Here is a 21,336-nt window from a genome sequence, read left to right on the forward strand (position 1 = left end):
GGGGACCGTGCATGGCAAGGAATACCAGCTAGTGCTTTTGGGGGTCCGTGTTACCTAGGACGACTTACACTTTTCGCTCCAGATTTGCACTCGTGGCAGAACTCGACAGGGAGCAGAAGAATTAAACGAGAATTAAAAACTTTGGGTTCTGACTGTAATGATGGTGTAGAATTGTGGGGTCCAGCAGAAAGATTCTTTGCTTCTTTGGTACCTGGTGTGGGAACTGCACATGCTTTGACTAACATTAATAAGCTTGCTTGTTGGGCTGTTAAACAATCAAATGTAACAACACAAGTTCTTTCTGAAATGTCGCAAGATATGGAGAGCATAAGACATGCTGTGTTACAAAATAGGGCCGCTATTGATTTCTTGTTATTAGCTCAAGGACATGGGTGTGAAGATGTAGAAGGAATGTGTTGCTTTAATCTCTCTGATCATGGGCAATCAATTCACAATCAATTGAAATGGTTAAGGGATCATACACAAAAAATTACGATACAGAATAATTGGTTTGATGATTGGCTTAAATCTGTCTTGGGAGATGTAGGGGGATGGGTTTTTAACTTAATCAAAGAGGGACTTCACCTTTTGCTTATAATTGTATTGATTATAATTGCTGCGCGGGTAGTCTTTAGCTGCTTATCTAGGAAACTAGAACAACTCACAGAGAAGGTGTTTGTAGCCCAAAATAAAAACGGGGGAATTGTGGAGGAATGGTTAAGTGAAGTAGGTCATGTGAATGTTGAGCAGCTAGGAGGCCGCAAGTTAACAAAGTATCGAACACAGCTCAAATGAGCCTGAGAAAGTACGTAAATAAGCCTGAGAAAATACGTGAATGCGGCCTGGGAAGGAATGTAAGTTCTGGGAGGTTTTAGGGAGGTTTCAGGTACAAGGACATGATATCTGTTGGTATGCTGGGAAAGTACTAACTGTGTTACTTTGGTGGGAAACTAGCTGATAGAATAGAGAAATGCACTAACCAATCATGAGCTTAGCTTTTGCAATATGTATGAGCTAATTATATTGAATTAGATAAAAGATGACTGAGCTATCCAATAAATCGAAGTTCACTGATCACTCATATTGAGCGTCTGTGTCTTCCTTCCGTCGACAACAAATGTCCTCGCGACAACTGGTAATTCCACAGAGGATTTTTTTTTTCAATGGTATATCTTGCTTAACTATTGAAATGCAAAATATTAAAATAAGACTAAAAATGATATCTCATTCTCTTATTTTTTGAAAATGGTGATATTATTTTTTTTTGTCCCTTCAAGAACAAAATCTTGCTTGGAAAGCTTTTGAAATGCAGAAATCCAGTGTATAATAATATGGCTTATTAAAATAGGGCTTATAATAGTAATGTCTGGAACTACAGACATTTTTAATAAACTCAATTCACAGTGAAACAAATTGTTAATAGTACGCCTGTGTGCTGTGTGAGAAGATGGAAGGTTAGTTTTCAGTCATGACTAATCATGAAAGGATGCTATGATCAAAAGAATTATTTTTGGTGCTGGAACCAGATGGTTTCTCTGATAAACTCTGCCATGGACTTTCAAAAAAATCTGTGAACCTTTTAATCTCATAATTGGAAAATACCTGTTGGGTGGCTCACTTCAGTAGATAGCTTTAGAATGTATCAAACCTACTTCGTAAAGTGCTCATTATTATAATATTTGAGCGCAAGAACATCACTATTATCAGATTTTGATTGATCTTCTGTTATCTTTACAAGTAAGTCTCCTTGTAAATATCTTATCATTTTACAGATGCTACTGACTCAGCCTGATTGACCTGCCTAAATAGTATCCAAGCTGTACTTTTGACATTAAACTTTTGTGGTTACATATGCATGTCAGGCAGTGGTCTTTCATGTCAGAAGTGCTGGAAATGTTGTGCAGGTGAAGTAAAATAGATCAACTCCTGAGCAAAAAAGCCAGTGCATGTGAATTCCTCCTTTACATATAACATAAAATTGTTGCATAAATACCTTTCTTTGTTCTAGAGGCACTGGCAAATGTCTGAAACCAGTTGGGCTGTATACAGTGTGTAAAAGTAAACAATGCTGTGCACAGGGAAAAGACTTGTCAGATTTGCATTGTTGTCATAGAAAGGTTATGCCATTTGTTCCCTTCAGATTTTATGGCTTTTACCTCACTAGATGTACTCCAGAGGTATTTCCTGTGGTTTTCTGGGAGCTGTGCATTACATTTTGGTTTTGATTGTCATACCTTCCATGTCTTTTGTTGCTCTGTCAGTAACAAAAATAGTCTCAACAACCTCCATGCCAGCTCTCCGTGTCAGGATTTGAGGAGATCACTTTCTGGGAGTAAAATTTGTCTCATAACAGTCTCCACATTTTAATGTTTATTTGCTTTTACTGTGGGAAGAGTGTGAATTTTATTGTTTTTCCTCTCCCTTCATTGTTAATAATTAGTGATGGCACAAGACAAGATGGCATAATCCCAACAGGAAAGATACGCTTTTTTAGAGAGAGGATGATTATGTCAGTAGTAATCAAAACACATAGTAGGTTTTTGGCATTTAAAGGAAACTTCTGTTTTCAGAGTACTAAAAATAACATCACATTATTAATTGTGAATGATTGTATCTGATGAAAGCAGTTCTATTTTTCTCATCTACAAATAGTTTGTGAACTGATCAATTTTCTTCTGAAATTTTTGGAACTAAGTTCTTGTCTGATAGAACGGATGAGCAATCTTCAGCCTGTACTCACCCAAGCCTTGTTTGGCTTGCTTGTGAATTGATTGTGGAACCCAGGTAGTTACTTAAATCCCACAACCTCTTTTTCTGTTTTCTCTATTGTCATCAGATATGTTTAAAGCAAACAAACAAACAAACAAAAGAAATGGGTAAGAGTGAATAGTGAGGAATGAACAACACAGTCTCCTTCCTGCATAGATGAGTAAGAGCTCCTGAACAGCCTAAGCATGGTGCCATATGAGCAATTCAGAACCTGAATAGTAAATTGGAAAAACAGTGTTTGCAGTAATTAACCACACTGAGTATCATAACTCACACAGTTGGCCTATTTGGCAATTTGTTTCCTACTGCAACAAGTGGTAATACCTACAGAAGAATCAAATTTTAAATTCTACTTTTAATTTTGTTACAGTAATAGATAACATATTTAACACACTCATAAGATGGCAGTTGATCAAGTTAATGAATTTTTAGCAGTCACAGCCTGTTAAATTACTTACGCTAGCCCATTTTTTCACTGCTTTTAGCCCATCCCAATTGCTAAATAAGATTGCCAGCTCAGTCCACCTTTTTTTTTTTCCCAGTTCTCCAAGAGATATCCTATACATTAGGTCATCATTAAATGCAGTACATAAAGTGATGTGGGACTGGGAGCAAGCCCCACAGCTGATTTTTTTTTTTTTTTTTTTTTTTTTTCCAGCAGAATGCTATTGTCATCAGGCCGAGTTAAGTGTCTTCTTTCTTGTTTTCCTTCAGTGCTAAAAATCTGACACTACTTCATATTTAGTGGCCTTACTTCAGCAGGCAGAATGGAGAGTGCTTCAGTTCAGGCTGTTTTATGGAGATAGGATGAACGATTTCCTGGGAGGCTGTAGATGTACTTTTGAATCTTGTCAAGCTGAAGAAGGAATTGAGCTGAAGTCTCTCTCTCCTTGGTGAAGTGCTCTAATCACTTAACTATTATACAATAAAATGGGCACTTGAGTTACTTTCTCTTTTCAAAGAAGGGTGCTTTGTTCTGAATACAATTCTGACATTGACAGGATGTTGCTGGCACATTCAGAGCGTACCTTCTTAATCCGGCCTTTCACCACACAAAGGTGTGGATGCCTAAAGTGTGTACATCATTTGGCCTTAGACATTGTGCAGGTCATGGTTCCTCTCTGAACATAGCAGCTATGTAACATAGCAGGACTACTTTTGTCAAAGAAACACCATCTTAGTTTTCAGGAGGAGCAAGCCAACTGGAAGTGAAACTGGGAAGGTCAAGCAGCCTTTTTTTGATGTTGCAGTGGAGCAACAAAACAGTGTCAGCATACAGGATAGTCATGAAACAAGGCTGGGAAGAGAAACCAAGCTGGAAAAAGAAAATTATTTTCTCCTTTTTTTTCCTCCTTCTTCTCCCCTCTCCCCCCCCCCCTTCCCCCCCCCAGCATCTTAAGTAAAGAATGAAACATTAAAGATCAGGATCAAATAGGATAAAAACAACCACAAAACACCTGCAAATACATATTGTCATCTGTGCACCTCAGAAAGGAGTATTCAGAGAATCTAATTTTAGAAATTTAAATTAGGCTGGATAATTACCTGACTCCTCTGTGGAACCTTTGCTCTTAGCCCAGACTCAGCATGAATGCCTTATTTGGCCTACAGAAAATGTCAGGTAACGTGAATTAGCTTGGCCCTCAGTTATGAAGAACCTAACTAATTTGCAGTATTTTGCATTTGCTAAGGGCATGCAGATAGCTATCGCAGATCAATTGACATAGGGTAACTTTTTACTTTGTGGTAGTTCATGTGGTTAATCATTTTGATTCAGATTGATTAAGACTGATTTTCTCTTTTTTTTTTTTTTTTTTTTTTTCTTCACAATATAACTATTTTTAAAGGCAGTCAAGACAGATTTGTCATATAATGTTTTAGATTTTCAGTGTCTATTTTTTGTGCTTTTGATGCCAATTTACATAAATACCTACATAATCTGCTTATATAAACATGGTATTTATGAATTGCATGAATAGAAAGAGCGATAAAATTTCTTGGCTTACACACAGATTAGATTACTTAGCTCATAATAAAAGGGAAATATTTTCAACATTAGAGTTGATGTTTGGTGGAAAATTACATCTTTCATTTAGATCTTACATCAGTGGTAGATGTTAAAACTCCTTCTGACAATTTTTGCTTTATATCCTAAATCCACCTTCCAGAAATACAAAAACCGTGACAATGAGTTTAGTGTAACCCTTTAACAGCATCTACCAAAGGATAGGCTAGTTTTCCAGGTGTTTTAACAAGTGACTGAAAAATGGCAGAAACTAAATATAAAAAGGATATTTGCCTCCCATGTGTTTATATATTCCACATTACATTAAGACAATGTTAGCTGAACACTGGCTGCTGCTGCTGAACAAATCATTAGTGATGCGGGTATCTGTGACTAACTAGCACCTTAACTGCTGGGGCAAAGTAACTCATTACATTCTCTGTTTTTATTTATTTTATTTATTTATTTATTTATTGTTAATATGCCAAAAGACCCTGAAAGAATTCTTTGTGGTTTTAAGAATTTAACCTCTATATTTGAAGTAAAATTGTGGTTTTCAATAAAGTAAAAATAAACACATCTTGAGAACAATTCCTTATACTCAGAGCAGTTCAGGCAAAATTTGAGAGCAAAATAACTTTGCTAGTAGGATGTCAATCTGGCATCTTTTCTTAATTAAAAGGAGTCTGCTCTTTCTCTCTCCCAGTAGGGCTGAGCAAACTTCTCCACTGTCTTTACATGTTTGCCGTTCTCTGGGTGATGAACTCATTCTCTGGTTCAGCAGCTGGTAATAGCAAGAATTAGCAGTCAGCCCCTCCTCACTGCTTTCCAGCTCTGTGGGCAGCAAGCTCAGCGGTGGCTGCTCTGCTTGCTTGCTCACCGGCTTCTCCCCCATGCTGCTTCCCAGCAGCAAGCCAGAGGATGCTCAGCCAGCATGGAACTGGGCACAGAAGAAATCCTTGTGATGTTAGGTTTTGTAAGGCTGCTTGTAAGTGAGGCTGTCCCTAGCAGTCCTCTTCCCCACAGTCATTAACTAAACTCTTTGTTCCTTAAGCCCCCCGTGCTGAGGTTTGATGGACTGTGCTCAGTAAGCATCAGATCCAGGCAAGCTAGGAGGCATCTTTCCACGGCCTTCCTCAGGAGGTAGCACAGAGGCTTCAAGCACTGGTTCAGCTTCTCTATAGAGAAAGCAATGGCTTCTGCTGAACTTAGTATCTCTGGATCCAGACTGTGATTCATATTTCGTGTCTGCTAGAGGGATGCCAGAAGGCTAGGGGAGGCTGAGGGGGTAGTAGCTGCATCAACTATTCCGAGTTAATCTACCTGTAACAAGGAGCCAGTGCTGCAAACTAAAATAAAAACTCAAATAAAGCACTGCTAACACATCCAAGCTAGCCAAAATCCAAGATCCCATATGCTTTTTAAGAGAAACTGGTAATTGCTGGTTACAGCGTAGTGAAAATCCCACTATCTTGAAACAAACTTCCAGAAATGTCTTCTCTGATCCAGATATCAAACCTCTTTCAGCATCAACCTGTGCAATGACTTGTTTGGATTTCTGCCAGTTACACAGCAATATGGCTCAGGCAGTGCTGAAATTTTCTCTCTCTCATCTTGAATGTATTTTCATGCTTTTCCACCTGAGCTGTTGCTCATCTACCCACAAATCTCAATCCTTTCCAAAACAATAATCAGCAGGGCTCTTCTGCTCAGATCATACAAGAAGATTTTGGGTAAAAATATAGGCTCAGGTCTTTTATGACTATCACACTTAAAGGACAATGACTTAGACCTATGAATGTAAAGCAACATGCGATGCATCTTTATTCACTGAAGAAAATATAGACTGGCTCATTTTTTAATGTCTAGATAATGTACCTACTCTAATAGTACCCAGTGATATGTTTTTAATGTTGGCATCTGCCTGTACCAAAAAAAGGACTTAGCAAGCACATAAAAAAGGCATCAGGTTCTGCCAAAATTACTTCTGTGAGCTGCACCATATGGTCAAAGATAAAATCTAATATTGGAATACCAGTTGTTTCATTGCTAGCTTGAATACACTGGGGAAAATAATATATTTACTCTGAAGAATTCATAATTTGACTTCATCTCTTCTAGTTTTATTACAAGGAATGTCAATGCTACCTTTTCTTAGCATTCAGCTACCCAGTACTCCTTGGCAGATGTAATACTACTATTCTCTTCCAGTTAAATTTTAATGACCACACTTTACCCCATCTATCACAGTCCTTGAGCAATTAATGCTATCAGAAGGAAAAGTAACTTGTCAGATAACTGCACCAGCCTCTCAGCTGAGCATTCTAAATAGTTTCTCCAGTAAAAAAAAACTTTTGTAGAGATCTCTGAATCCCTTCTGAGCTACACAAAAATTTTATATTCCCAAATCTACTACATAAAATACTACATAAAATACTACATAAATTTACTTGAAAATCTAGGCAAGTCTGTTTCAAAAATCAAAGAAACTCCATATTAGCTGCTGCCTTTTGTTCTCAATATTAAAAAAAAATAAAAATAAAAACAATGGCTTTTGCTATTTTATATATATACATAAATAAAAATATATGGCGTATATATATATGTCATTTCACAAAACACAGACATATAAACACAGCTACTTAAGAGTTTTTATATGGCTGAGACACTCTAGAAAATTTTTACCTGAATTTCAGCTGCAAAAAATGGATAATCTATTTTAGATCCCCGTTAATCAGTGTTTCAGTTTGTAGAGTCACTGCATAGGCTCGTGAAGAAATGAAGCAGAAATGTTCCACCACATATATAGATACTACACAAGATAAGCTTAGATTTTTTTTTAGATTTTTTTTTTTTTTTGACAAAATGTGATCTTTTCCACCCTTAGTTTGGGCATGTTATGTAATACTCAAAGTCTTGAATAGGGATTCTACACCAAATTGGGATCTGACTTCACTGCCAATATCTAAAATCTTTTATTAGCAAAGTCATTCAAAACAGTCAGTTTGGAAAGTACTAGAGCTCTCATTATAATACTTATCTCTATTTTTATCTCAATCTGATCCAAATGCAATAAAAGCATGTTGTTCTTAAAAAGACTGACATCCTGTCACTCTAGAAGAGTACCTTTAAAAACTATTTACTGATTCCAAAAAAAGACTTGTAAATAATTGGATTGGGTCCGGTAGAAGGGTTGATTAAATATACTTATTCAAATTGTGGGATTTGGGTTTCTTTTTTTTTTCTTTTTTTCTTTTTCTTTTTTTTTTTTTTTTTTTTTAAACTTCTAAGTTAATCAAGATGATAATCATCTACTGCTGTAATTCTCTGTGAATTAAATATGAGATGAAAAATGCCTATAACTAGTTTGTGCCTATTGAGGAGCATTCTTTGAAATGTTATTTGCCATTGATTATAAAGAAATAATAGCTAGCTATATGGAGAGGTAATCTGCTTTTCAATCAGTGTCAAAGGGGGCACAGTACAAATTTTATACAATTGACCTTATCAGATCTTAGGATGCCAGTGTTTTCTAGTCTTTCCCTTGGTCTGCATGGGCTTTGAGCTACTTTTTAGAAACATTGCCAATATTTCTGTCAGTACAGCTCTGTGCTGAATCTAACAAGCAGGACATATGAACAGCTGAATTTCTCTGAGGTGGCAGTATTTGAGACAAAAATAACTTGGAGAATGCTTATGTAAAATATTTGAGTTCCTAATGTTCTTTGATGGCTTTATGTAGACAGAAAAACTGGCAGCCCATTATCAGACACAATTATACAATGATTTGGATTAGAACTGGTGGGGACAGGGGAAGGAAACTCTTTGTCTACTTACATGTACATACACATGCACAAATGGGGGCACACTGCCTAAATTTTTTTACACTAAAACATGAAACATTTAGTGATCATTTACAAAATTTTAAACATCTTAAAAAAAAAAAAACAACACAATAAAACAACAACAACAACAACAACAACAAAAAAAAAAACACAAAAACAAAACACTAAAACATCTCACTCATAAAGTCAAAAAAATTTTTGTTTCGGCCCTATCATAGTATTGGCTTTAGTCAAGTCCCAGTCCTTTGCTCCACCTTTATTTGGTTTCTAAGAAAACAGTGCAACATTTACCAAAGCTTATCCTATTTATTTATTTTTTAAATTCTTCTTCTTACTATTTTATTTGGAAGCATATTAGGGAAGGTTTTATTTATATTTTGTAATCTTGGCTTGTGATGGATTACCACCTAACTGTAATTTGCCTAGAGAAATCTGAAACAATCCAATTGTTTCAGCCTTGGTGACATCATCTATCTCTAGATATGGTGCCTGTCATCAGCTTTCTGGGGAGCCAGGAGGGCCAGAAGGCCAGGCATCCTGAGGCTGGCTGACAGGTTGCCTCGCTTACTGGAGACAATCCTATTGGTTGCTTCCTTTTCTTCAGTTTGCTTCCTGTTGTGCATCAGGCTTGTCTCTTGTCTCAGCATCTCTCATTCATATCCTTGTTTGCATCTTGTGCTCCTCAGTCTTGGCTGCAGATCCCAGCTCTTCTTCTTCCATTTGCTGTATCTTAATTTTTGGCTTTTGCCCTCTGTCTCCTCACACCTGGCAGAACTCAGCTCACTGATGGTGACCAGGTTGTCTGACATTGCTCAACCTTATTTCCCCCTGGCCCTGTCTTACTCAGACTGTCCAGCTTTCTGGCTTTCACTCAGTCTCTGGTGGTACTGTTATTTTGGCTCTTCAGCTCAGTATATCCCAGCTTGGCCAGTTTTCTGAACCCTGGTTATCTCCTGACCATGATTTGTATTCTGCCACACTCAGTGGCTTGGCCCAATTCTCTGATCCTCTACCAGACCTCAGATCCCATTTTTGTTGACACCCTGCCTCATTACCTTCCCATTCCATCCTGGCTCTAACCTGCAGGTCTTGTTGCAGATACACTTTTGGGAATCTTACGAAAAGATTAATTAAATCATTGATTGGAGATTATTCTTCTTATGAGCAGATTTTTTTCTCAAATTTAAGGAACTATGAAGATTTTTTTTTTTTTTTCTGTAGGTTTCCTTTTAGACTTAAAATAACTACCAGACATGAATCATTGACTGATGGTTCTTTAATGGCCCATTGTGGCAGTGAATAATTGATAGCTGTATAGAGCTACAGAAAATTGTATCCCAAATGGTTGTCTCATTGAAAAGAGACAGCTGGTAACCAGCTCAGCCATCCTGACTTCTACTGCAAATTGCAGGATGGAGACTTCAGGATTAACTTTCCTGTTTTAGCACTGGTGGTAAGTTAAAGGTTACAGGGAACTTTCTTTATTGAGTGTATCCAAGGGTTTGATATAAATGACCAAACCATATTTATCAAGTGAAGATCAGTGTTGCAGTCACACTAGGATGGAAGAAAGAAACCCTCTGATGAAATTTCTAGCATAAGTAGATGTTCATTAGGATTTTAGAGTGCCAGATATGAGCATTTTCCATATAAATAAAAATGTTTATGGTTTTGGTAATATCTTCCCTTGAATACTCTTGATTGTTTTACAAGATTACACCAAATCCTCTCACCAAAATAGTTTAAAAAAAGTCTTAAAAGCTGATGTTTTAACAACATTAAAGCATGGTCATTGAAACACTTATAAGAAAATTGTAACACATCTTTCTCCACATGAGAAAAAAAAAAAAAAGAAGCAGATACAAGGTTAAGGAAAAACCTCCAGCTTTACATCACATTTAAACAAAACAAAAGGCACGTTGGTTCATCCCATTGGTCTGGGGTGATGGGAATATGATAATCTTATTTTATTCCCCATATGGACATCTATAAATGGAATATTTAGATCAGGTATAAATATCCACCTCAACTTTGCCACATTATGGCAAAGAAATGTCTGAATTAGTCAAGTTTTCTGATGTGTCTGCTGTGAATGTTAGCTGTCTAGAGAAATATCCTGTAGAAGGATTTTCCCAAGAAATATCTTCATACCTAACCATATATCCTTGACATTTATTTGGCAAAGATTTTTTCCTCTTAGAAGAGAAATGCCACTCCAGCTTCTTAACATTCAAAAATAATTTGTCTCAGAAGAGAATGCTGTAAATTAGATCATAAAACTGAAGAAAGATGTAGGTGCCAGCTCACGCAATTTAAAACACTACTCAGTTTCCTAAAAATGGCAAAGCTTGTATAGTTTGCAACCTTTATAGCACTAGAATAAGTTAGTAGACTAAATTAGGTGATGCTGATTGGGATTTATTGGGTAAAGTAGTCTATAACTTCTGGGACTACAAACTGATGTCTGACAGTTATTTGTGAGCTACAGGGTAGGTACACACATTCACATATACTTTATCTGAGCTATTACGGCTTTGCAGTCAGAAAGCTATTTTGAAGAAATGGAAAAGCTTTGTTGTTGTTGTTTTTTTTTTTTTTAATTGAAAACAGATCTTCTTTGTAATATCCTTTCCTGAGGATCTAGTAAGCAAAATTAACATCAAACGTACAACTGTGGCAAGCATTTATTTGCCTCATGAAGTATATAATTATAAGCATATAGATTTAAAGGATTTTTAAAATTTGAATTTAAAGTGAAAACTTTCAATTCAAGGATGTAAAGAAGAGCATTTCATGAGCCAATACTTGTGGAGATTTTGTTGCGCATTTAGCTGAGATCTTTTGAAGCTGCTAGGTTTTTCCCTCTGTGTCATATTCAAAGTGTGCCGTTGTTCATACTGACAGATTTTCAAATGCACGAAGAAAGTCAGGCATCCTACAGTGTGATAGCCAAGAGAATAACTTGTGTTAATCTTTATGCCTTGGGAAGGTTTCCACTTAATATTTTTTAAGTACCCTCATAACTCAATAGAGTTTAATGGTTGTTATAGAAAAGTATTGGAGCTTGAGGTTATGTTTTTGCAGGCCTTAACCCTGGATTTTTGCACTGCCACCGAACCCATCAAAGTTGGGCACATCAGTGGGGCACATACAAAAAAATGGTTTATAGTAGCTTTAATACTAGATTTATGGTGGATGTGGAACAACATAGGTTAATTAAACCACCATAAAGCTTCTTGGTAAAAAGGTATTTGGTCAAATAGGTTTGAGCATACTTTAAATGGCAAACTGTGATTGTCTTTTATGTGTGTAATGCAGTTGCACCATTCTTCATTCAGTTTGATTTTGTTACTGTAAATCAGTGAACCACTATCTTAACTAGCCTCTCAACTTCAGATTAGGACTGGAGGCTTCTCTGGGTGATACTCTTTTGTGTTATTTGGAGCTGTGCCTGTGAAAGGATTTCAACTGGATGAATTCACAAAAGTCAATCTGTTCTGGGAATCCCCTTGAAGTAGCCATCAGGTCTATTCCAAAAGATAATTAGCCATTTTCTACACCCCAGGGTGAAGCTCACATGTGAAGAAAGAAAACAACTCTGACTTTTACCACAGGGCATTCCTAATGAAAATTTCCAATCAAAGACAGAATTAAAGGCATGCAGTAAGAGATAAAAAGATCAAAATCCAACCCAGTATTATAAAGATTTATGGAGAAACACCAGGATTACTCTGTTATACATCTGTCCTTGTTTTTGCTGTTCTTACAATGTCATGTGGTAGTTATATCTTTCCATGTTTTTACTTGCCCCAGAGCATAAATCAAGCTACACCGAGAGCTTCCCACTTTAGAGAGAAGCATGTCATGTACAGGTGCTGTTTTCACGTCCCACTCTGCTCATTTTAATTCTCAGCAGATTTTCCTTAGAGAGCCTGACAGTGACAAACTGGATTCTAAAGGTAGACATGCGTGAAGAAGGAAATCACGTTGCCTTAGTCCTCCTGCTCTGTTCAGCTGAAGAGCACAAGACCTGGGAAAATCATCCCAAACACATCTTGGAATTATGAAAATGAGGATCCTGTTGGGCATATTTGTTTCATATGACTGGAGAATAGTCGTTAGTATTAGGACAGGAAAACAACAAGTTATAATGCATGCTGTTTCTCTTTAAGAGGTTTTATTTTGAGTTGAATTATAAACACAAGGACATCTGGATAATGATTTCACTTGAGTTTATAGATTGTGAGACACAGAGTTCTTGAGGCAGTCATTCTATTGATTTTACCCACCTGTATTTAAGGAGAATTTTCTATTTTGAAAAAAAAAAAAAGTTTGGATTCAGAATAAAAGTTCTGTTTTCATTTAACAAAACAAGAGCTGCTTTTGCAAACAAGAATAGTTCTAAATAACCTTAAACTGAAAAAACAATATACTAAATGCAGTAACATAAAAAAAGATGTAAAATGTAATTTGGTGCTAGCACCTTCCGTGGAATTATCCAGAAGAAAGCCATAGGGAATATATAGTGTTCCCAGACTCTTCTGCATGCCTTTATTCACATAATCCACTTTCCATGTCACTGGGTATGTATTTACTTTATTCAGTACATCATATGCCTTCATAAGGAATATATGATGGTAAAACCTATCTGGTTATGCACCTTGATAGACTCTCTGAAGCAAATAACTGCCATCAAATGAATCAGTTTCAAGTGGCAGAAGTCCTTGATTTTATCACAGACAGTAATTTTTCCACACTTGTAATCAGTCTTCTAGTGTGCTACAGGCGATAAATACATTTCTATTTCTTCTAACCACAGGGGCTAAGTACCTTCTTACCTCTTCTTTTGCCAACATCTTCTGCTTCACAGCTACCAACCAGTTTTTTCTTCCCTGTAGATTTTGGTACTTCAGTTTTGGACCATAAAAATGGCTCATATGCCAGAAATCTTACCTTTCAGCTGTATCTATCAGTCCTATAAGTTAATATGTTTACCTTCAAAATTTGCATCACAAACATTCTTAAGCTGTCATGATTTAAGCCATAATTTATAGCTTTCAATTCCTTGACATACAGTAAAGGGACCACTTGGCAGTAGAGGAAAAAGGAGTGTGTTTAATTTCCATCAGAATTCACCCCATTGCTTTCATTGGGTAGGTTTTGCTCAACACATGTGGGACTTTGATGCTGACTGAACTGTTGCTGCATGGAGAGAGCAGCAGCAGATCTGAATGACCTCCTTTATACAGTAAAGAACTGCGATATTTTTGTGTAAGTACCAAGTGAAGAGAATATAGGATCCCTTGTACTAAACTTAGAAAGAATTAATTCATATAGGATGAATTCTGTCAGATGTGTATTTGCATATGCACATTTCTGGAACACTTGACTTTTTCTTGTCATTATGTCTAATTAATTGTAAACAGGCAATATTTTTACATAATGTGCCATGCGATGTGTGCTTGGGAAACATTTTTTTTTTAGCCAAACACGTCTGTAGAATTTTATATGGGGCAGCAAGGAGATGGAGTCCTTCCAAAGTAAAGCAATTACTGAAGACTTTGCTGTAAGAGAGACTGATAGTGGCTTATCTTGCCTATTATACTGGAACTTCAATTGCTGCACTAAGAAGCTGGGCTGGCCCAGAGCCAGCCTAAGAGAAAGGGGACACTGTTAAAGCAATCTGAGATGAGACACTTACTGTGTATGGAGCCACTTACAGATAGGCAGCTTCAGATGGATGCAGGTAATAGAAGATAAAAAAGTTGGAGCAGATGTAAAATGACTGGGGTTTAATTAAGATGTTTGTGAGAGGAAATGATCCTTTTTTTTTTCCTCTTTTTTTTTTTTTTCTTTTTTCTTTTCCTTTTTCTATTTTATTTATTTATTTTTAGTGTATTTTTTTTCCTAAAAAATGATGTTTTCTGAAAATAGAAACTTTCTTTGGAAATGTGTTAGACTTGAGGAATAAGGAAACTGCAATGCTTTCTGAAAATAATGGGAAAAGGGGGATAATAGCTAATGACCATCTGATATGTTTGATGTTAGGACACATGGGCTCTGAAAGACCTTGGAGGACTAATTCACTACAGTCCCTATAACCTATTCTTCTGTATTGCACAGGAAGTGTCTGATGGCCAAGTGAGTGCTGGGAAGGTTGCCTCCATGAATCAGCATTTATACAAAGCAGAGCAGATCCATGGAGACATAACTGTGTAGTGATTTTAAACTAAAAGAAGGTAGATTCAGATTACATATCAGGAAGAAATTCTTTACTCTGAGGATGGTGGACACTAGAATAGGTTGCCCAGAGAAGCTGTGGATGCTCCATTCTTGGAGGTGTTCAAGGTCAGGTTGGATGGGGCTCTGAGCAAACTGGTCTGGTGGGAGATGTCCCTACCCGTGGCAGGGGAGTTGGGACTGGATGGTCTTTAAGGTCCCTCCCAACCCAAACTATTCTATGATTCTTTGAATAAACAGTAACAGGTCATTACCTTGTCTTGAGCTTTAATGAGATTTTCAAACTCTGTCATCTACATGCACAATGGCATATATTGTTGTGTACTTTGAGATCTGCCCTTCTCTGCAAGGGTCATTACTGGTTTGCCTTCAGGCTTATGGGTGAGCTTAGCAGTGAATCTCATATGGTCCCTGAACACAGACGTCTCCACACATAGCTGTGTAAAAGGTGCTTCTTATTGCTGCAGGGGGAAATTCAACAAACTTGTACCATAAAATTTTTGTTCCACCTAAAGAGCTTACTTCTTTGACCCTGCATTTACATGTGAAATCTCACAGCATTTCAGAACAAGGAGAAAACAGTTAATCTCCCAGCACCCTGCATTCCAGCCAGCCAAGGGAGTGCAGGAGACAGGGAAGGAACCATACCCAGTATTTGATAGGTTTATAGCTTAATGCATTATTTCAGATAGTGGGACAACTCTGTCATATATTTGGGTATAGGGACTTAAATGATGCTAAAACAATTTGATCAGGTTACTCTGAGATGCCACTTGACAACTCAACCTAGGGTAAACTGCAAAAAAACCTTTAAATTACCAAAATATTTACTTGAGTTGCAGGTTCCAAAGGGTGTGGTAATGTAATAGTAGTATATATCTAAAAACACATAATAAAGGATCTTGGTAAGAAGGTCCCTGACAGGACAATAGGGAAAGCAGAATGGAGTTAAACTTCCTAATAATATAGTTTCATTACAAAGCAAAGCATTAATAGTATAAACTATATTGAGCCTGTGGGGCAGGGGGAGAAGGATGAGCTCCTGAAATGACTATTTTGTCTGTATTCTGTTAAAGTTATTGATCCTTAGTTTAAGTTAATTTTGGTCCTTAGTGCAAGTTTCAGTAAAATAGGAGTGCACATGGGATGGAACCAGGAACTCTACCAAGAGAGGAAATATGGTATAGTATAGTCTCAATATAACTCTGACACTGTCAGCATGGGAAAATACTTTAGTAACTGCACTGCAATCCTTTGCAATACCAGAACTTAGAAAACAAATCTTTTTCCTGTTCATGGCAGAAGGTATGTTGAAGAAGCTTGTAAAATCCTAATGCATTATTTCTGTAAAGTAAATCCATTACTATGCAAGAAAACATTCCTATTTAACTTATCTAGTAGTTGCACACAGGGCTTATTCAGTTAATAAAATGCTGGCCTTCATTTTGTTCTTACATCCTCATTATCAAACCCATCAATCCTCATTCCTTTTAACCCCCTTGTGGCACTAACTGAACATTCAAGCTGTCCCTCTTGTATTTTCAGCACTAAGAATAGGTTAATAAATTATTAGTTCAATCTTTTATTTTAATCATATAGTTCAATACACTGTAAACTAAGGAAAACCATTGCCGAGAGCAGAAAAGTCATTTGATTTCCTTAATGGCTGGCAGAGCACTCTCAGATAAGCTTCTAGCTAGCAATGACCAGAACATACAAAAGGCTTGACCATATTTCATTATTGTTTCTCATTAGTTGCTAGATGAGATGTTGAAAAGTATTTTTTCAAATCATGTGGAATGTAATGATTTGTAGTTTAATTTACCCCAGTTTTGGCTTGCATTGTTATTGTCTGGAGTACTTGAATACATTGGATTCTGTGGGTTGTAAAGGTATTTGAATTTTGTTTGGGTTTTGCTTTTTCTTGGTATTAAACAATAAAATAAGAGCAGTCCTCATCTACCTACATTATTTTTTCCTAACCTAAGATATTGAGGAGGAATAGAACAGCAGTTAATGTTACACAGAAGCTACAATGCTGTTTCTGAAGTAGTAGCATGTTTTCAAAGTGTGCATTACTTTAAGAAGTATTACTATATCCATTCCTTTTACATTTCCTCTTGAACGTAAAAGCAATTTCACAAGTGAGTGATGAACCTGTCTGACTTCAAATTCAGTTTAGAGAAAGTCTCACCCAAAATTTCCTAACTATAGCCATTCCTGCTAGGGGGTAGGGGCCTCTAGAGTCTTTAGCTCACATCCCAGCTCCACTTTTTCAGAAATAATCAAATATGTTATAAAAGAGGGAGCATCAGCTCCAGAGAGCTTCCAGACTAATTGATAGGAGGTAGGAAGGCAAGAAGGATTGCAAGTTTGTAGCAGTTACTAAATACACAGCTTTCCCATCCTCCCCATAGTCTGTCCACTTTTGCTGAAAGGAAAAGGAGGGAGGGGGCTTCCAACTGAATGTGCAGTACATCCTTTTCAGAGACAAATATGCACATCTTGTTTTCATTTAACTAATTAGTCCTTGATACAGTACACTACTGAAATTTAACTGTGAAAATTTTGCAGTGTTCTCAAGACAATCCTGCAGTAACATGATTTAAATGCAATAAATCACGTACAAATAACCCCTACTATTTCATCATCTTCTTGCAAGGACACTTTTCCCTGGAGAGGGAACATGACCACTATAAACAAAAGTCTGCTTCTTGCAATCTCAAACGACAGAGCAAATAGAAATAATTCTGTTAAATACCTCTGAGCAAGACAGAGTCTTTCCTCAACCATGGTGAGCACTGATCCCTGGCAGGAGACCTGTTGGCTCCAGTGATACTATTTGTAGGCACAGCCACACAAGCAGGGATTATACAACTCTGTGAGAGAGCTCACCGGGACTTTGGCAGAAATGTTTAACATCTATCACAGTGACTAATTTCTTTCCTACCCGCACTGCATAATAACACATGGAACATATCAGTTCAGAGGTCAAGAAGACCCAAGTGATTTTGCCAGTCGGGTACTATGTATTCTTTTTTTGGTCAGTACATCTTCCATTAGAAGAGATTAATATGTACTGGTTTTATATGAAATAAAACGAAAGAAGTGGCCTTTAAAGGCCCATTAGAGACCAAGAAAGCTAGTGATGGCCTGAATGCAGCATGAATCATTAGTGTCCCTGAACCTTCTGGCTCCTCCATAGTAAACAGCTACTTTTATAAGTGAAACAGAATATGTAACTTGAAAAAAACCTTACTAATGACAAGTGGTTTGTGCTTGTGTGTTTTTGTTCTTGGTAGTTTTGGTTTCTTTTTTACTATTTGAGTCCAATACTCTTTTCTTGATGTTGTCAAATTACTTTCAGCTCAGAATTACTAAATGGGATTTTTTTTTAATTGGTCAAGTAGCTTTGTGCTTTTTTATACAAGAAGGATCTCTTGTATGAAAGAAAGGTGCTCTGTGTGTGTGAGGTGGAAATGGATGAGAAATAGAGTTCTTGATACTTTTCTCTACGCTAGCTAATCTAGAAAGAGAACAGTAACAAAATTATGCTGGGGTTGTTTGATAATGCTTTAGTACTATAAGAAGTAGAGAGATTTTGTGCTTTAGATGAGTGTTTGAGTTGTAGCAACCCTTTGCTCAGATCCTAGGGTTGTTCATTTTAAATGCTGTGCCTTGCTTAGAGGTAATTTCATTGGAATTTACCTCTGATCTTTTTAGTTGTTTAGGGCTGTATTCTGAAACACATGGACATTTCATCTGTGGGCTCACAAAAGCCAAGAACCTGCAGGTAGAGAAGAGGTAGAGTTTAACATGAGGCAGACTTCTACAAAGCTGTACCACAGAGTCTGTAACATCAACAGGCAGCACGACACATGCAGTTCTGGCACTGTAAGAGGAGGTGAGACTGTCATTGTTTAATTAAATTTAACTGAAAATTTTGTATGAATAAAAGAGCAGATGTACACTTGAGTTCTCTGAATATGAATAAGTAATGTCCAACTGCTTCCAAGTGTATTTCAAGGCATTGTTTGGCAGCACAAAGTTCATCTCAGGTGAACTGGAAAAAAAATATTTTCTGGTTTTCCCAAAGCTTCTGTGCCAGTTGATTCATTGATTCATATTTAAGTACGCAAGCTTGAAAGCTAAACCCACATGTAAAAGACAGATCCAGTGACTGCATTTCACATTCAAGTCATTTATGCCTAGATTGACATTCTGATACTTTCTTTACACAACCTCTTTTGGCAACTCTGCTTCTGTCCCCAGGATGCTCTCAAACTTGTTAAGTTAATGCCTCATTGTCAGGATCTGTAGCTGTATCACAACAATACATGGGTATGTGAGTCAAGGATTGTTGTGGATTTGACTGTTGCCCAAAATTAAAATGGCACTGCATCAAGTTTTTCTTTATTAATTATATATATATAAATATATATATATGGAGTTATTTGCAAGTACAAATGAAGCCTTACTCATGAGTGTTATTGGTATCTTATTTAGCTGAACAATTTATAATATGGTCACCCCTAGTGCAGAAGGTTCTCCAAGATTAATTAAGTGGTCGTGGCAGAACTTATGCATTCATAGCAAGGTAGTTTGTTCTGTGCCTGTTTGATTGTGCTGCTTATTATGCATGTCACTGGATAGTGGTAAAATTGCATGTAATAATAAAGCCATAAGTTGTATATTACTGCAGAAGGAGCAAAGATTAGAGTGTCTGATGCATCTGGTCTCAAGGGCAGAAGGTGAAATTATTTTGTGAATTCTCTACACCAACAGCTTTGCAATAAACATTTAATGCAATGTTGGAATAGTCCATTGTAAGCGTAACTTACTCTATAGGCAAGAAGGAAAGACTGAAAAAAGAAGCACTAACAATTGTATTTAAGAGAGAAGAAAGAAAAATGATCAAAAGCAGACAGCCATGCACAAGGGACATCATGTCATTGTAGTCAGTAAAACTGAAGAGAATCACTATGATTAGAGGAGCATCAAGAAATCTGAATGTGATCTCATCCTGGCGCTGTGAGCTGCTGGGATTGCAGAGGAAGAATGAAATTTGAAGGCATTTGATTTTTGCAGAGAAATCTTTAAATTCATACTGCCAGTGTTTAAAATGTATTTTAGAGCAATTTAGTTTTGGTAAAGATCAGTTTTTCAACTGACATTATTCATAGACTAATAACAGAGCATCTGTGAGATGTGACATACCCAGTTATTACATGCAATTGTGTGAAAAAGCTGAACGTCTAATTTGTATGAAATCAATGGAAGTTGTAAATGTTCTGCTTCTTACAGAACTGGGTTTTTATATGGAAAAAAAAACCACAATGTTAAACAGTGTGACATTCGCCTTCCCTATCGTAAATGTTTGTGGAAGAAAGCTATAGTCAGCTCTGAAGTGGACATCACATCTTTGTTAGGATTTGGGGGGATAACATGATAATTAAAATGGTTTATTATCCTAAGAGAAGAAACATATCATTATTGGCATGTAGGCTTATCATGTCTACCTGTTGCTGTTCGAAATGTTAGTGCAACACCATTATTCACTGTGAAACTTCAGGAATCATCTTGGTATCACCTGCTTCTTGCAGGAAGGGTACAAGCAAGAGAGGAGGAAATCTTCCTGGATTTTGTCACCTACAGCATGAGCTCACAGTACCCTGCACTGCTGGCAGCTCTGGGTGAAAAGCTTGCCAAACAGAATTGACACAAAGCTTATTATTTAAGACTGATGAAGCTCAAAAAAAAAAAAAAAAAAAAAAAAAGTGGTAGTCATTTGTTAAAATTGAAGTGTTATGCTGGAATATCTTGATTTGTTTTCCTAAAATGAAGATTTTGTTGAGGTTTGACACCATTTTGCATGGTTAGGCTTCTCAGAAGAAGAACCAGTCTAAGAAAATGCCATCTGAGATGGGCTTCAGTAAAGTTTAGATCAGATGAATTTGGCCCTTAGAGATTGCATGTTAAATTGGAATGTTTCAGGTTTATTTCATAACATACTAATTTTGATTTGGAATGTATTTTCATCTTTGTGTTTTTCATGTTTTAGTGTTTTGTTTATTTTAATTATAGCATCCAGAATATAAATCCAGGTCTCAACCTCTTGACAGTAGGCATTAAATCTGTGATATAATTTTTGTAGATTTCTTATAAGTTCCTCTCTAAAACTTGGCTAATAGCTTTGCCACAATAATTAACTGTTTGAATTTCCTGGAGCTCATGTAGGGCAGTTGAAACCTACTGAGAAATGTTGAAAGAAATAGAATCAGAAATTATTGTGAGAATTATTGTGAGCATAATTAGTAAATAAAATGCACCTAGTCCATTTTATTTAGTCCACTAACATGGCAAAATATTTGCACAGTGGCCATTGTATGTTTTGATTCCAGTTTTGTAGAGAATTTTATTTCAGAGAAGCAAGCTAAAGGATGGCTAAAGCCTGGTTCCACAGCATCTAACACATGT

At 36.7% G+C, this 21,336-nt stretch overlaps 1 long non-coding RNA gene across 1 annotated transcript; it reads right to left on the minus strand.

Moving 5' to 3' along the window:
* Nucleotides 1-3,237: 3,237 nt before the first annotated feature.
* Nucleotides 3,238-7,554, minus strand: LOC311437771. The gene is made up of 3 exons (XR_014693697.1): nucleotides 7,460-7,554; nucleotides 4,315-4,374; nucleotides 3,238-4,084 (listed from the first exon to the last, which is right to left on the minus strand). It is a non-coding gene; the product is annotated as an uncharacterized lncRNA (long non-coding RNA).
* Between the last annotated feature and the right edge of the window lie 13,782 nt (nucleotides 7,555-21,336).

The sequence above is a fragment of the Aythya ferina genome (assembly GCF_964211825.1).
Source record: "Aythya ferina genome assembly, chromosome: 5".
NCBI lineage: Eukaryota > Metazoa > Chordata > Aves > Anseriformes > Anatidae > Aythya > Aythya ferina.